This window comes from Amblyomma americanum, chromosome 2, assembly GCF_052857255.1.
Source record: "Amblyomma americanum isolate KBUSLIRL-KWMA chromosome 2, ASM5285725v1, whole genome shotgun sequence".
NCBI classification, from domain to species: domain Eukaryota; kingdom Metazoa; phylum Arthropoda; class Arachnida; order Ixodida; family Ixodidae; genus Amblyomma; species Amblyomma americanum.
Genome location: NC_135498.1, coordinates 85884643 through 85898802, shown reverse-complemented (window position 1 = coordinate 85898802; position 14160 = coordinate 85884643). Strand labels below are relative to the sequence as shown.

The 14160-nt window shown below is 42.7% G+C and overlaps 1 long non-coding RNA gene across 1 annotated transcript; it reads left to right on the top strand.

Moving 5' to 3' along the window:
• Positions 1-12390, top strand: LOC144118761 (uncharacterized). Its single transcript, XR_013312134.1, has 3 exons — positions 1-179; positions 3097-3174; positions 12290-12390. It is a non-coding gene; the product is annotated as an uncharacterized LOC144118761 (long non-coding RNA).
• Positions 12391-14160: the final 1770 nt, after the last annotated feature.

Below are 14160 nucleotides of genomic sequence, written 5' to 3'. Positions count from 1 at the left end.
GACTGCTTCACTCTTTCCTGCGGCCTTTACAATCACCGCAGAAGCAATGAGAGTTTTTCTCCAGAAGTTACTCCGTCTGCTGTTGCTAGAGGCGTGAAGACCCGAACGCGTGCTCCCTGCCTGCACCTTCGGTGGTGGGTTTCATTCACTTGGTTCGCGCTGTCGGCCACTGGTTCATGGTGAGTGCAACACCGAAATTAAAAAAAACGATGCTGGGCCGGTACGTCTTCAGTGCAGCCCACATGTGCACAGATTCATCACAAAATATGCTTGGTGAAAATATTTAAAAGCAGGAATCACTCATTCCTCATCCAGAAGGAAGTACTCTGATGATTTTTTGCACGTCTCATGGTCCATGATTAAATGATGCTTAATGCTAAGGGGAAGAGAAGGAAAACTCGGTGAGTTTTGAGCTCACCTCATAAAAATGTACCATCGAGGGCAAAAGTGTCCGCAACGTGCGAGTGGTAAATCCTGTACCGCCATTATTGGCTGCTGGCTTGAGACGATACTTGTAGAGCATAGTCAGACTCACATACACTAACATTTGACTGTCAAATAAATATTGCGGGGCAATGTATATAATACTTCATTACTCTGATATCACTTTTCACGTGTCCTGAATTATTTTACCCCCATATACCTCACAACTTTCTTAAACGAGAGACCTGTATCAATACCTCGAAGGAATACTAATGACTAATGTGTTAGGAAGTATCAGGAAAAACTGTAATGTTGGTGTTATTGCTGCCGCCGAACTGCTAGATGTTTGAGGACATGAGTTTTCCCAATGAACAGATTTCGGGTTAAGCGCAAGTTTGCTTGTAGGCATTCTTGTCTGCCTAACGTCACCAGAAAGCAACAGTACAAGTTGTGTGTGCTGGCACAGATAGTGGCGCGTACTGAGTATTGCAATTTCAGAAATTATGTCCGATGAGTTGTTTAAGCAATAATAAAGAGCGGCCTATTTTGCTGTCGACGTATACATTTAACTTGCAGCATACCCTGAAGAAGCTACCAATAAAATATTTCATTTAAACATTTTTATAAAAGAAGGGCTGAGATTATGGTCAGTTGTGCGTGCAATTGATTGTTCACTGCCCTCTATTTTTTTTTAAATTCAGGAACTTATTAACATGTCAGCATCAGAAACCTTAATTTTCAGCTCCTTACATCTTAAGCTATGCAAACTAGCATAAAACATTGCAGTGTGCTTTAATTTACCTACGCTAGGTTGAGAAGAATAATCTTTTTTGGTGTATCTTCGTATCCTTAATGATATGAGGAAAGTTCATGTTCTTGGGAGGTTTATCAAAAGGGATGAGGAGGCTTTACAAAGGCAGGAGAATACACTGTGGCACGCTGGCTATCATTGCCTCTGAGATAAGTCTGTTTGCTAGCGAAGGCCGATTTTATTCAAAGTGCAGTTCCGAACTTTGGCTTGTTGGCAGTTAGCTCGTGCTGGCAGTTATTTTCAACAAATAATTTATGCATTGCCATCTGGGGAAATGGAAGGTCGTGAGACACCGGCAAACATCAAAATGCCTTTCCAAGAGGAGCAGATCTATGCCTCTTGGACGTTACGTGTGTGCAACGTGCTTTCATCGCACGGCGCTCCTGTGGCCAGTGTTGGGGTTTTTCAGTGCCTATTCCATTCACGAATTATATGATGCACTTTGCTTGGGTGTGGCATAAATTCTTGCTAATGCCACTGTTTTGCAAAGCTAAAGCAGCTGTGCTTTAAATTTCAGGAGCTATATTAATGCTGCATAATTCTTTACACTTTGAAAATTGTCATGCTAATGCTCCACATGGCACATCATTCTGCACACTGATGCAGACCTGCCAGAAGATGAACTACAAATGCTGAGAGTCTTGACTTTTTGTGAAATGTAAAGTATAGAACGGTTGACATTTGTGCTTGAAGAATACATGCTATCATGCACATTCGGACTGAAGGCAAGCATGCACAAACATTAATTCGTTTCAGATTTCTCACATGGCAAAACAAAGGAAAGGGGTCTGATTCACAGTATTTGCATACAGTGCAAAGGATGAAACATACAGGCCTGATGGTTACGAATGACGTGGACCAAACTGGGAGCGAACGCACCTTCTCCCGCGTGAATGGCGGATGCAGCGGTGGGGCAGTGGCGACCCCACCGCGATGTGCCAAGAGGCAGAAACAGACCCCTTTGCACAGGCCATAAGAAATAGAGCACACGTTCCCCTCGAGACCGGCCATGGTGAGACATGCGTGCAGATTGCACCTTATAAAAGGTTAAAGACAGTCTGCAGGCTACCTGGCGTAGTGAGAGCAGTCAGTGTGTTGAATGTTTTAATGAAAAGCAAAAAAAAGCTGCAGTTTTTGTATGGGCCAACCCAAGAGGAAAACCTCATGTGCTGGATGTACTTCACCTTTGGTATATATTATTCTGAGCAATGCTGGAAGATGTCGACTGAATGATGACACACATGCTATGTTGAACTGGCAAATAAATTTTATTCATGAAGCATTTTGTATATGTTCAATGAAGATAAAACAGTCAACAATCAGTCCTGTCACGTTCCATCGTTACCCTCATTTTCCCTCTTCCAAAAATGCCTCTTCTGCTAGTAGTGATAGGGAGGTGCTACTTATGCATGTGTCTTTATAATCAAACATTGTTTTACGCTCAATAATTTCCTGTGCTTTTTCATCTCGGTTTCAGTCAACTATCAGTGTATTGCATATAATCTTTGATTATAAAGAGACATGCGTGAGCAGTGCATTGCTATCGCTTCTAGTGAAACAAAGGGTATTTCTGGAAGGGGAAAGATGAGAATAATGATGGAGCTTGTGACGGGACTGATTGTTGGCTCTTTTTTCTGCACTGTGTATATTGTAATGCTTAATGAATAAAATTCTGTTAATTCAGTGCAATGTGTATAGTGCTTCTCATCCTTCTGTCTGTCTCTTTGAGCACTGTTTCGGGAAATGCTGAACCAACCGCCCCAAAACCATTTTGCATGTGGTATATTGTCTATAGTTTTTTTATTTGCTTTGAATGCTTCTGATTTTTATGATGATGTTCTTTTCTCATTTTCTTACTGCAGAGAGCAAGAATATCACTGCCGGCTTGTTGCACAGCTGTGCCGTGTCATGGGGTCTGACTGCTTTACCTGCACATCCAGGTGTGGCCACACTAATACCATAACTATTTGATTTCAGCCAGTAAAACTTTCTCGTGTCATTAAATGAGCACCTAAAGTTTTTAATGACACTTTGGGTTATTGGTGCAGTTGGAGGAGAAAAGACCTGTGGTCCATGATCATTTATGCATTTATGTGTTGTAGAGCAGCTGCCTTTCCTTATCCCTTCACTGTGATGTATTCACAGAAAAGTATGCTGAAGACTTCATACATCATTCCGTGGGAAAGGTGCTGCCTATGACACAACTGATAAGTGTGCTCACATAAGTATCATGATGTATCTAGTGGATTGGATGAGATATCTGGGTACACAACACAAAAATAGCAATTTCAGCAGACACCGGTTGATGAGATGTCAGTGAATGTTTTTTGTGCAGCTGAAATGTGACAAGACTGAATAACTTTGCAATGGTGTATTTTAATTTATAAACTTGAAATTGGGTCATTCCAAGCCATCTTACCCAGATTTTGTTCGAGCATCTTCGATTTCCTTTAAAAAATGCATATAGTTTATTCTTTTACTAGAAGAATCATTATCCAAGCTTGTTTTTGCCAAAAAAAATTTTGCTGTGGCCCCATCTTAGAGGGGCACTAAAGGGAAGTACTAAGTCAGGCTAGACTGGTAAGGTAGGATCACATGAAAGCACTTATGTCCTCTTAACCAGAAAACAACACTTACAGATATACGTGTAAGAAAAGCGAGAAACACGTAACGCCCATTGTAGATTTGAGCCGTGATAGCGAGTGGTGTACTCGTAAGCTTTCTGGAGGAATGCTATATTGCCATATGGGGCCATTACCATCGAAATGCGAAGAAGGCAGCATGGCGAGCATAGCCGACAGTGCGAAGGGTCTCGTAGTTAAAACAGCGCAAAAGCGATAATTGAAAGAAAGGTTAGCTGCAAACATCAGTGCTGAAGCTTTCGCTGGGCATTCTGTGCACTCTGGCTGTGTACAGCCATTGTACACAGCAAGATCAGAACCGCAAAGCTCAGAACTACATTCATGGTGTGTATGCTTGCTATGCAGGTGGTGAAGCAGCTTCTTTCTCAATTCAGCCATCGAATCAGCTACTTTGGGCTGGCAGCGGGCATTATGAAATTGCAAAGTGTTTTTTTATTTTTAGCATGTGCTCGCACAGACATGCACTCGTGCACATCATAAACATGTGAAGCACTATGCAGGTGCATGATCTTATAGGTTTTCTGCACAGTGGAAAGGTGAATGCACTAAAGATATCTGAAGTACCACATGCATGCACTATCACTTTTCATTTGGCTTAATAAAGAACGCATGACTATCAATTTTTTTAGACTAGACATTATGCTATCACTTACAAAAATTTGAAATTAATTTGTTTCATATTTCGTTATTTTTAAACTGAAAAAGGTGGAAAGCTATCCGTTTTTGAAATTACTTACCTAATTTTATGGTCTCACAGAAGTTGTATGAATGGCAAAGCAGCCTATAAAATGTTTCAGCGATGAGAAAACCTAAGTCGTGCCAGAAAAAATTCTAAATTGGAAAAAAGTTGCTTTCTGCGGCATATTCAGCTGTCAGTTGCATAGTGATGTGGTCCTGGTAAGCATAAGAAAGGTAGTAAGCTACACAATACTATTCAGTTGCATTTATTATCACAAGTTTAATTCGAGTAATTTTTGTTCTAAAAAGCATCAATGCCCTACTGTGGTATTTCTCCCGGCCTGCTCTTCAGTACAGTGCATGCTGGAGCCAGCTGCAAGTGTAGGTTTAAGCAGTGCTGCAGGTGGTGTGCTGGGCTTGAATGCTTTCAGCTTCTGGAGTACAGAGGTCTACTCAAGGGCACGGTTACAAAAAATAAAAATTAAATGGCCACTTAGCAGAAGCATCAAGTCAACCCTCGTGGTAACTGGAGATGCGGACCAAAGACCACTGCAGCCACGCTCCTCATTGCGCAGAAGCAAGAAGCACTATGAAATGATGGTGCTGTCTTCTGCTTCCTTGATGTCATTCAAGAGAAACAAATTGAACTCACTAAGTGGTTTAAAAGAGCACCTTGGAAAGAACAGTAGTGTTTCGTCACATCGTCTTCATGTGCAGGCTCTTTCCCACTTAAGGGAAAACTGGAAGTGGATGGCTGCTGTGCTTCGCAAAGCACAGTTGCCGACAGCTGGGGAGAATTGATGGCAGAGGTACATGCACAATAAATATGCGCCCGTTCTAGCCGGCTCTTGGCAGCAGCGGTTCTCAAAGCGTGGCGGTGTCACACTCCGTTTCTCTCTACGTGTGAAACAGCCAGTGGTGCTTCAACTGTTCATGCTGGAATTACATTGTAATCAGTGACCCAATTGTTTCAAGTGTTAAAACATGGATGAACATGCCACCAGGCATTTCAACCCACAAACATAGGAACATCCATTTGGAGCACCTTGCAGCACTGCTTATATTTGGTTTGCAACCAGCTCTAGTGAGCACTGCAGTAAAGAGCAGGCACAGAGCAACGTTGAGGTTTGGCATCGGTGCTCAGCTTTCAACACTGTTTTATCGCCTAATACAAAAATTACTTCAATCACTCTCCAGAATAAATTGCATTCAATGGTAATGTGCAGCTTACTACCTTTCATATTTTTACTAGTATCACCTCACAATGAATTCACACCTTCATATGGCACAAAAAGCTACTTTACTTAAATTAAGAAATTTTTTTCTGACTGCTTACGGTTTCTAATCGCTGAAACATTTTTGTGGCTTCTTTGTCTGCCAGGCAACTCAGAAAATAGTTGTAATGATTACTGTGAGAACATAATATTACATCAAAAATTGAAAAATCACAGTTTTGTACCTTTTTTCGAGTTTATTATTCATTTATTGTTACACGTGTTTCGAAACTTGAGATGGCGGCTTTGGCATAGAAATTATTTTTCGTAAAAACAAGCTGGGATAAGATTTGCCTTAGTAATGTAATAAACTGTGATGGTTTTAAGGAATTCGAAGATGGTTGAACACTTAAGCCTGTCAATTGGCAAGCAATGACAAATGTGCATCTCCACCTTAAGTAATCACAACCTCAACTAAAATGCAAGAGGAGTGACAGAATTAAAAACATTTAACTTGACCTTTAATAAGTATATGGGTGGAGGGGGTGCTGAAGAAAACACTAGCTCAACATATTTTGCCACCACTTTTTTGGAGGATAAGAGAAATTTTGTGTACTATTTTTGGTACTGCCACATACTTGATCTAGTTATATGTTCAGCCTCTTTTACATTGTTGGGAACTTTTTACCACTGCTTCAGCTCTGTTTTTGCCACTGCCTGCAAAGGCGGTAAGGGAAGCCTGCTTTTTGAAGGCTCTCGACTGTTTTGTTATTCGGCTCTGTCTGAAGTTGTTAGGTGCTGACGACAGCAGAATTACAGGAGGAAGGTTCTTTACCCGTGCAACAGGTTAAGGATGCGGAAAATAAATATGCGCCCTTTCTGTCGCTATTCTAGGCATATCAGTGTAACACGTCGCATTCGAGTGACTAGCTTGAATCTAAACCCCTGAGACACTCGTCTTGTGGAATTTCCAAAGTGGTGCATAGTGAATGTAAAAAAATGGTGAGATTTCAAAGCCTGTTGTTGTGCAAGATTGACGTTTTGATTTTTGGTCGGGTGTAACAACTTTCGTGAAATTTTTATATAGTTAGGTGAAATTCAAAAACAAAGCGGCAAATGCCCCTCAAATGATTGCACCCAGCCAATGGCGAGGACTTATTCTCAAAATGTGCTTAATCCTCTCAGTCCTGCTAGGGTGGCGTCGTAGGGGGAGCCAGACGAAAGCAAATTAACCATGGCGTAAGGAAAATCGTTCGACGTCATCGGCTGGAGGGCCTCCTTTGAATGGTATCTGCTGCTTCTCTCTTGGTATGTATCCGACTATAGCAACATTCACAAAAGAGCTAGCAATTGCCTTATGTAATGTCCAGATTTTAACAGTGGTGAGATATGTAAATGATCTTTTACTGGTTTTATGGTTTGTTAAATTAAATGATGCCAACTTTGCTTGATTGTTCCTGAAGTCTCAGTATTTATTCACATTCACTGTGCTTTGGAAGTGCAGCAAGGAAAGTGTCTGAAATGTTCAGATGCAATGCAGTTCTTTAAAGGTGTAGTAAGGAGGATTCTGTGCTCATATTTTTACCATGAAAACTCTATCTACATGCTCCGAGCATTCTTGGAAACTTCGAATTATTGTCTTGTGCAGCCAATTTCTCTGTTAAATTGGATTAGATGTCCTAGCTCTCACCATTTTTTTCAGCTGACCTCTGAGAGTAGGAGGAGTCAACTAGCGTGGGGAGTGCCTTCAGCCAGTCACAGGTGGCCCTTGCTTTTTCTTTGCTTTCAGATTTCTACGAATAGTTTCTGTTGCAGACAGCATAGCTGACAATTAGGCCCACAGAAATAAAAATCTCCGTGGACTGTCTGTTTTCACAAATCATTTCCCGTATTGATACGTATCACACTGCTGATGGCAAGTGGCAAGCCACCATGTGACTGACTGTAAGGCACTCCTCAAATTGGCTGACTCCTACTCTTGGTCAATTAAAGAAACAAAAAAGGTGGGAAACAGGATGTTTCATCCGATGTAATATGAAAATCAGCTCCACAGGACAATTCAAAATCTCTAAGAAAGCTTGCTGCATGTAGATCGAGTTCCCATCATAAAAAGGTGAGCTCAGAATCCTCTTTAGTGCTCCTTTAAACAGGACCATATGTTGAGCTCATATTTCTAGAATATTGAAAGAAGTCATGGCGATTTATTTTTCGCAGTCTTATCTGGTTAAACGACTGTCGTAAGCTCATACCCTCTAAAGGCAGAGCTGAGTAAAATACAAGTCGAGACAGAAAACAGGATTCTTCCCTTTGCCACTTTTGCGAGCATTGGTAGAAACGGTGTAAAAGCAGTTTTACTGTGTGACCAACAGTGTGAGAAAAACTGAACAGAGAACTGGATCAAAGTGCATATACAACCATAAATATGCAAATTCTCTCATAACTTGAATCAGCCTGACTATGCCCACCGCAGGGTAAAGGCCTCTCCCATATATTTCCTTTGCTAGCTGTGGCCACCGTATCCCAGAAAACTTCTTATTCTCATCTGCCCACCTAACTTTCTGGAACCCCCTGCTATGCTTGCCTTCCCTTGGAATCCACTCCGTTAACATTAAGGATAAGCAGTTATCTTGGTTTCACATTACATGCCCTGCCCAAGCCCATTTCTTCCTCTTGATTTCGGTAGCATGTCAATAACCCGCATTTGTTCCCTCACCGTTCTGCCTGCTTCAGGTCTCTTAAATGTTACACCTATTATTTTTCTTTCCATAGCTCACTGCATTGTCCTAATCTTACGCTGAACACTTTTCATTACCCTCCATGTTTCTGCCCCTTAGGAGAGTATTGGCAAGATTCTAGAATACATGGTGACAAAATATGATGTCATGTTGATGTTTTCTCCTCCCTACAACATTTCAGAATTGTGCTTTTTTGTAGAAATCATTGTGCCAAAAAACAGGCTGTGGAAAAAACATGCATGCAAACCAAAAGGCCACAGCTGGACATGTGTACACTGACATTACCAAGTCAGACATGCAGATTCCTTTATCACACAAGTACACAGAGGCAAAGCTGATGCAGTCATGTCCACCTCTGCTTATATGAAACATTGTCCACACTTCCCACGTTACTCGTCCAGATGACAGATTAAAATCTTAACACTATGGAACAAAGGCTTACTGTGTTTTTTTACTTTCATCCTTTTCCCTCTGCTGTCCAAACGTGGCACAATGCGGTAACAGGTGTGAGCTTGCCAGCTTTATTATAAAGAGACCAAAAATGCTGAAGGCCAAAGCTAGAGGCAGTCTGATATTGGCAAGGCCTCATGGGCCCTGACTTCAAACAAGAGACTACAATACCCCTCTTTACCGCCTTTGAATATGCTGGTGTGAAGCTCAAAACAAGTTTGCTTTTTGTTTGACCTTGGGTGATATACCCAGCAGATGTGTTTTGGTCTCACCTGCATACATGCACCCTTTGTCAAAATATTTAAAGCCCAAGAAGTTTGCTTCTCAGCCATGGTGTGTGTCTCATTACCTATCACCAGGTTTCTAAACCTCATGAAGGTAAGAGGAGCTCTCATCCTCACACCACTGAAGTCTAGGGCTTCCCAGGTTGCTACAAGGGCCCTCGTTATGCAGCTTGGAAGCAAACTGCCTAGGCTGTGATTTTTGACAAAGGCCATACATTAAGGAACTACAGAATCCCTTCATGTGGTGCTTCAGCACTGAAATCTAATACCCAGCCTTGCTCACTGATATCCCGCAGCATTGCAACTATGGCTCTAGGCTGGCTGGCAGAACTTCCAAACATGAAGTAAGTGTCTGTACCTAAACACCTGCAAGGCGAAGCCTTTAAAACTGCGCTCAATGTTTTGGTCTACACAAGCAAGGGAAATATCACTCACGATAGGAACAACTCTTGAATGCATGCAAGCTCATTTCTTTCTTTTTCTTTGTGCAAAAGCTCTTCTGACCACAACTGTGGTATTTTTGTTGGTGCAGTCTCCAAGGTTTTGCAATTTCAGCTTGATTCTATGTTTGTGAAGGAACAGAAGGGCCTTTATGTGTGGAAGAAAGAAGTTTGGGCAGGCTTAGGTGTGGCTGCTATCCTGAGTAATATTTTCTTTGTGTGTGTGGACCAAAACATTTAGCGCAGTTTGCAAGGCCTTGCCTTACAAGTGTGTAGTTACAACTACTTCATGTTTTTAAGGCCTTCAAAAAGGAAAGCATGGGATTGGAGTTCAGTGTTAAAGTGCCAGACGAAGAGACTGCAGTTCCTTGATGCTCTCTTATGGATTGGAAAGCATGGCGTGCTTGCTAGGCTTACTAATCAAGGACAAAAGTGCCTATCCTGAGTTTCTTGTTGACATATTTGAAGTTGGTGAAGAGATGTCTTGTACTTCAAGTCAATGCTCAGTAGATTTTGCCACCATCATATGGTATTGCCATTCAGTCTAAAATATTAGCAATAACCAGCTATTCACAAGATCTGGTTGTATATGTGTGCGCAGGTTTGATACAAGGCCAAGTGAAAACACCAGCTCAGGATAGGCCGGTAGGGCGCAAGGTTGCTGTCATACTACCTTGATAAGCTATCTCAAGGCCTTGGCAATGTGAGTTAGAGGTAAAAGTATGTGTGGTTTCTCGCACCAAGGAAGATTGCATACCGCTTGAGTTTGGTGTCAGGCACAAGACAGGCTATCTGCCATTGTTGGTGCCATAGGTGCTAATGTTTTGTCTTCAATATTATATCAGTCAGATGCCGTGGTGTCAGCGGGCAGCAGGAAGAGAATTTTTTATCTAGTTACCCTGACAGGCTCATATCTTTCAGCGCACTGTGCCTTGTGTGAACGGCGCAGTTGAAAGGATGAAAGAAAAATTTTGTTGCATAGGACCAAGATTTTTATTCTTTCATATTCCTTCACTGGGATCAGTTAATGTGGGAAGTGTCAGAAGGCTTTCATATCAGGTGAAATCGAGGTGATTGCATCAACAGTCTCTACATTCACTAATATAAGGAATCTGCATTTTTGGCGCGGCAGTGACGGCGAACATGTGTCCTGTTGCGGCCTTTTTGGATTGCGCACCTTCCCACACTGCATATCTTGAGGTTGTAAATAAGTTTCTGTTGTGTGTTAAACTGCGAGTCAGGACTGGGTTTACGTTCTCTCGGTGTTAGTGTTTTTTTGCACTGTATTACTTGAGTATGAATTCTTACCAGCTAGTTCATTTCACCGTCTTAACTGGTGTATACCTTTGCTTAAGCTAAGGAGCTAATGGTTGAATGCTTTATATAGTGTGTAAGTAGAATACTTATATAGTAATTAATGCAGAAATAAATGATTTCCTGATCAAATTTTTTATATTCTGTGTACAGTACTAGAGTTACGCTTAGACTTAAATATGCACTGCAGCCAAAAGATTCTTTTCTCGGGTCTGAAGGATTTTAAAGGTAACCACATATTTTCAGTTTGCTATCCTGTTTATTGTTTGAATATCTACCTCTTTTCAGGGAAATTTTTTTTGTGACAAGTGTTCCATTTGAAAACTGAATTGAAATCATAGTTTTGTATTTCGATGAACTACGAATGGTTGGATGAGAAGTGTATTCATATATTCATCGTTTGTGCTAGGTACAAATGGCTATGAGTAGCGGCCTGCTTGCCTTTGGCTATGCTTATTTTGTTTATTATTCTTTCCTGTTTAATGTAATATTAAAAGGTATCCCAGCTGCTCCTGTAGAGGGCATTTAAGGGTAACATAAAGAAATCAATAAATAAATGTTGGTAGAGCAACGGAGCGGATTCGAAGAGCAGGCAAGTGTAGCAGGGGGCGGCCGAAAGTTAGGTGGAGGGATGAAATTAAGAAGTTTGCAGGCATACTGTGGGTGCAGCTGGCAAAGGACAGGGTTAATTGGAGGGACATTGGGGAGGCCTTTGCCTAGCAGTGGGCATAGTCAGGCTGCTGATGATGATGATGGTCTGTATTGATAAATTCCTGCGTTCTTATTTGAAAGAACCTACTTTCACTGAAAAGAGGTTTTGAAGCTAGTGTGTAATAAAATGCAGGTACCACTACCAGTGGTCGTTTTCACAAGCAAACTGGTGCTCTCATGGCAGTTATTGTGAGCATATGCTTGAAGGTACGCTGCACCACCATTCACTTCAAAACAGTCATCACGGAGTCTTTTTTGGTCTTGACCTCACAAATGGAAACTGGAAACTGAGTAGTGGGAAAAATGTCCCATTTCTAAATTCGGTTGTCTGCAATAAATGCGATTAATGTAGTAGACAGAAAGTGCCACAAAGTCCGTGACTCAGTTTTTGCATGGAAAAAAATTAGAGTACTCAGTGCATCCTTAATTAGTACAGGCCCATCTTAACTGCAGAGGCTGTATGAGGGAATGACTTCTCGTGGTAGTTTACTGAATTGCAGCCCGAAGGATTCATAACGTGGCAAGAAATTAATACTTTTGTACTGCTGCCATTCCTGTAGGTGATCATCCTCATTTCTTTTTTACAGACTTGGGCAAGACATCGATGACCTTTCCACACCATGTTTTCCCAGGAGCGTTGCTGTGCATGAGGGCACAAGTATCGTTGAGCAGCTCTATGTAAGCCAGTGGCTGTGCCGTACAAGCTCTGCATACAAATAAACCTGTGATGGTAGCAGGTTGTTTTTCTCTGTTTGCGAACAGGCCAAGGAGACAGCCATATTTTTCCTTTTACATCACCATAATTTATGCTCTGCAGGTTGCAGCGCATCAGTTTATTGTTTATTATGCAGTGAATGTGCTCCTTAATCTTAGTGTAATGCATCATATAGAGTTTAGACAGCGTCTCTCATTATAATTATGTCTGGTACCTGTAATATTTTATTCAGTGCCATTCCATATGCTGTTTCATCAAATTTCTGATGTCGAGAATGCCGAGCCACAGTATAAAGCAGTAGTACCATGCGTACGCCAGTCATGCTGTGACCCAGCTTGCTCATTATGGCCACCACTCCATATTCTGTTTATGCCTGCCATAATAGCTGCACCTGAGCAATGCACGGCATTCTACATTGTACTATGCTAGGCACTCGGCAATGACCACCACAATGCCTTGCACCTACCAGTACCTGGTACTATGCTGGACATCCAACTGTGCCCGACATGTTACCCGCCACACACAAGCACCCGACACTATGCTGGGCAGTCAACAGTGTATTACCCTACACCCAACAGTACCCAGCACTATGTTGGGCACTCACTACCCAACAATATGGTGGGTACACACCATTGCCCATCACCATAATCCACCATCATGTCGGGTGTTGGGTTCCAACATGCCCAGTAGAGTGTATTTTTCCCATAGGCCATGGGTTCTGTTGTCAGAAATGATCGTGCGGGGTATTCCAAACCTGCTGAAAATGTCACGCAGACAGTTAATGGTAGTCTGCGTTGAAGCGTGCGACAAAAGTTATTGCTTCGAGCCATTTGGTATGTGCGTCGACTACTACGAGTATCATTTTTCCGCAGATCGGGCCCGCGTAGTCAATGTGAATACGGGACCACGTTTCGCCTGTTTCAGGCCAGCTAACGGAGGTGGCCGCGGCTGGCATCGGCAGATTTTGCACACAGTTCTGGCACTGAGCAGACAGCTCTTCGATATTTCTGTCGAGGCCTGGCCACCAGAACAAAGAACGTGCGACAGATTTTCTTGCCGGTGAACCCTGGTGCGTTTCATGTAGAAGATTCAGCGCTCGCTCTCTAGCTTCGGTCGGTATTATGACCATATTACCCCAGTACACCAGCTCATGTGCTATCGATAGTTCGAGGTTATGGTCAAAAAACGGCAGTACGGCCCGGGTCATTCCGTTTGCGTTCCTGGGCCACCCATGTAGTATGTACCGTTTGACCTCGACCAGGACAGGGTCAGAAGACGTTAATGCCTTCAGCTCACGCGATGTCACAGCGCCATAATTCAGCTAGTTCAGCGACAGCACATATTCGGGCGGCTCACCGTCGTCGTCAGCTTCCGGAGAACGCTGCGGAAGTCGGCTCAGGGCGTCAGCGTTCAGCATCAGTCGTCCTGGTGCGTACTGCAGCCGGTACCGGTAGGCCCCCAGGTGGAGCGCCCAACGTTGTATCCGTGTGGCGGCCATTGTGGGCGTCTGCTTGTCTGATCTCAGCAGGCCCAGCAATGGCTGATGGTCAGTCACCAGGGTAGATTTCCGACCTAGAAGGTAGTCACGGAATTTCGTGACGCCGAATACCAGTGCCAGTGCCTCTCGCTCGAGCTGTGAATATTTGCGCTCCGCCTGCGTTAATGTTCGCGAGCGGAACTCGATGGGCCTGTGATCGTTACCAGTCTTGTGAAACAAAACAGCTCCCTCACCGTACGGAGACG